Source organism: Macrobrachium nipponense, chromosome 49 (genome assembly GCF_015104395.2).
Source record: "Macrobrachium nipponense isolate FS-2020 chromosome 49, ASM1510439v2, whole genome shotgun sequence".
In the NCBI taxonomy this organism is placed as follows: domain Eukaryota; kingdom Metazoa; phylum Arthropoda; class Malacostraca; order Decapoda; family Palaemonidae; genus Macrobrachium; species Macrobrachium nipponense.
The window spans coordinates 4307463-4311406 of NC_087224.1; positions in this window are offsets into that span (position 1 = coordinate 4307463).

Here is a 3944-nt window from a genome sequence, read left to right on the forward strand (position 1 = left end):
TTTTGTATGTTTCAGTCACAACCCTCGATCAAAACACATTTTGAAGGGGTGTCATGTATATTATAATATTGGTTTTGGTTTTGTGTGAATCAAAACATTTCCAGACACTTTTGGACAAGGTTTGTGTTACGTATACGATAATCATTACGATTTCTATTAACTGTTCTTTCTCTCTTTAAGTCTTCAGCGGAAAATCCTTATGGACAGAGTCGACTGATTATATAAAACCAAGAGGGCTCTAAAGGGGAAATCAGTCTGCATAAAGGGTCAAGTTGAAGGTGATAATGATAGTTTTCCCATTGTTCTAATAATCTGTTCAACTCTAGTGACAAAGTTGTGACATTTTAAGAAAAAAAGTAAAAGAAATTTAGCAACTTTCTTGGCCTCTGGAATTGATTTCCACTTTCAGATTCATCCTCTGTACTTAGAGTGAAATCAGTCCCTCTCCATGTGATAGCTGATTGTCAAATTTGTAAGACTCGGAAGATTAAGTTAAGGTAATTTTGTCACTTATCTACATGTGACTTACATTGTACTTAAAAGTATTAAACCACAAATGCTATTTAATACCAGATTCACTCGGCCATGGGAAATCACACCCAAGGAGGATTCTGATTTACACGTACCTGTCCCCAGCCAGGATTTGAACCTCTGCCTTTGGCTTTGATACATCAGTAGGACTGTAGGAAGTTGGTATATCTATTTCTCCATCAACAAAGAATATATAACTTTGCTATGTCTTTTTAAGATTGGGGAGGGAAATTTTTTCCATTTCCTTCAGGTCTGTGCTAGAAAAAGTCACTAAGGGAGCTGATTCCATTGATTGTGCATAGTTAATTTCATTTGTAATTCAAAAATGACTCCAAAATGTATTTCATCTTCCATCTTACTTTCCACTCTAATAATTATTGTTTTGAAATGGAACTGCTTTGAGGTTTTCCCCCTGTCACACGTTTAAAACCTTTACTCTGTTTTCCTGTCAGTACTGAATGACATCATAGGTCCCAGGTCTTGGCCTTTGGCTTCAATTTTATATTCTTGGCAATGGGGCAAAAGTAGTTGGATTATATGAGAATGTGTTGTAGATTCTGTGAAGCAACCTTTGTTTTATGAGATTTTTTTTTTTCATAATTTGAAATATCAAAGCATCGAGGCATTTTGTCCAACATTTGGTCATCTGTGTTCCTTGCAAATTGTCAGGCATATTTGGGATGGAGCACAATAGAAAGCATAGTAAAGACAAGCCTTTAGAACAGGTCATAATTTAAAATCATAGATAGAATATAATTTATTTTCCCATTTTCCTGAATGTCATTTTCAAAATACAGTCTGTCAGACTTTATTAATTACAGCCGTTCAATAAACTGCCATCATATTTACAGATAACCAGAATTAGAACATGATTGCATATATATATATATATATATATATATATATATAATATATATATATATATATATATATATATACAGTGGACCCCCCGTATTCGCGGGGGATGCGTACCAGACCCCCCCGTGAATAGTTAGAATCCGCGAATGTTTGGAACCCCTATAAAAATGCTAAAAACAGCCTATTTTGTTAGTAAAACTCAAGAAAAACCCACTAAAAATTTTCATACATGGTTTTTTTAATAGTTTTATCACAAAAAGTGCATTTTATGATGAAATTCATAAAAAAAACCAGGAATTTGTGGATATTTATCATAGAAAAATACCGCAAACACGCGAATTTTCCGCGAATAATGCAGGGAAACGTTCCCGAGAGAAATCTGCGAATGTGTGAGTCCGCGAATCTGGAGAACGCGAATACGGGGGTCCACTGTATATATATATATATATATATATATATATATATATATATATATATATATCTATATATATATATATATATATATATATAATATATATATATATATATATATATATATAGTTTTAACTTTACCTAGAATTCATTTTTGTTATTTTATTAGCCCTCTTATTCCATGTTGTTATTCTCTATTGTTAGAAGGTCAGTGAAATACAATATTTTTCCTTGTCTATTTAGGTAGTAGAATGTATCTTAAAACCACAGACTTAACCTACAACACACTTGAATATATATGTCCTTGTCATAACATCATTTCACCCCACAGGAAATTACATGTCCTTAATCTATTTCCTCCCGAATTTAGACTGGGTGTCCCACGTTAGCCTAAACATTAATTCACCTCATTAAATTTACATGAAGATCCTCATTCAGAGAGTCGTGTCCATTTGCATATGTAAAGAGGAGAGCGGTTGGTGAGCTACGGAGCCTAAATGTTAAATCGTCCATGGATTCCGTAGCAAGGATTAATGTGGGTTCACCGCTTGACGATATGGCCGAGAGGTGATAGGATATTTTGACGTCAAATTTGTAAGGTTTTCCGCCGTGTTGGCACTCAAAGGTGATTGATAATTATATACCTGGAAGCTTATGGAGTTTAGCATCGACTTAGAGGTCAAGAGATGCCATATTGGTAATCCAAAGTCATTGTTGATTGAATTAGGCTGCTGATTCTCACGAAAATAACCCACTAAAATGGAATTTTATATAGACCTCAAAATTTAATAACTCAATAAAATTCCAGTCATAACTCCTAAAATCCTTGAAAGAGGAATTACCACTTTCGTGGACAACAATAAGCATTTTCTGCTCCGCCATGCAAAAACTAATGATATTTGCAACTCGTTGCAGGAATAATTAGACCCGCGAATTAATTAGTCAAAACTGTTTTTATTCCGCCAAACGGAGACGTCTCGGTCAAAACTGCTGTATTGCGCCCGGGAGATGTAATTAGATGATTTTTTAATTGTGGTTTTTTTTATAACGGGATTTTTATGGCAACAAAAAGATGTCAATGAATTAATATGTGCGTACGAGGACGCCTGATTTGTAATATTAAATTGTTTTATGGATATTAACGAATAAGGGTCGTGCTGGGTTTCATGGAGGATCTCTCTCTCTCTCTCTCTCTCTCTCTCTCTCTCTCTCTCTCTCTCTCTCTCTCTCTCATACCAATTGTGCCCTGACAACTCATTTAAACATACAGGGGGGAGCTGTGAGAAGTGGGCCTGGCCCCTACAGTCACAGATTAGGTGATATGTCTCTCTCTCTCTCTCTCTCTAGAGCTAATTACAGAGACAGGTTAATCACAAGACGATCAACTTCTCTAGTTTGACCAGTGACCGATGTCCTCGACTTAACAGGCCATTCAGATGGGGACCTGGAATTCGACCAGTTTATCATCTTCGTTTCATTATAAATCGGCCTCGAGTTTTTTTCAGGAATTTTTCTGGTTTTTTCAGGAAACATTCAGGTTTTTTCAGGAACTGTTATGGCTTCTCAGGAATCATTAAGGTTTTTTTTAAGAATCGTTCTGGTTTTTTCAGGAATTTTTCTGTTTTTTCAGGAATTGTTATGGTTTTTCAGGAATCATTAAAGTTATTTTAAGAATCGTTCTGGTTTTTTCAGGAATTTTTCTTTTTTTTTCAGGAATTGCTATGTTTTTTCAGGAATCATTAAGGCTTTTTTTTAAGAATTGTTCTGGATTTTTCTGGAATTATGGTTTTTCAAGAATCATTAAGGTTTTTTTAAGATTGTTCTGGTTTTTTCAGGAATCATCTTGGTTTCTCAGGAGTTATTCTCTTTTTTTTTTAGGAATTTAATTTTTTTTTAAATCATTCTCATTCTTTCAAGAATCATTCTAATATTTCAGGAATCTTTCTGGTCTTTTGAGGAATAGTTTTGTTTTTTCAATAATCATTCTCATTTTTCAGGAATCATTAAGTTTTTTCATGAATCATTATGGTTTTTTCAGGAATAATTATGTTTTTTCAGGAATAATTATGGTTCTTCAGGAATCGTTATGGTTTTTTTCAGGAGTTGTCATGGTTTTTCAGGAATAATTATGGTTTTTCAGGAAT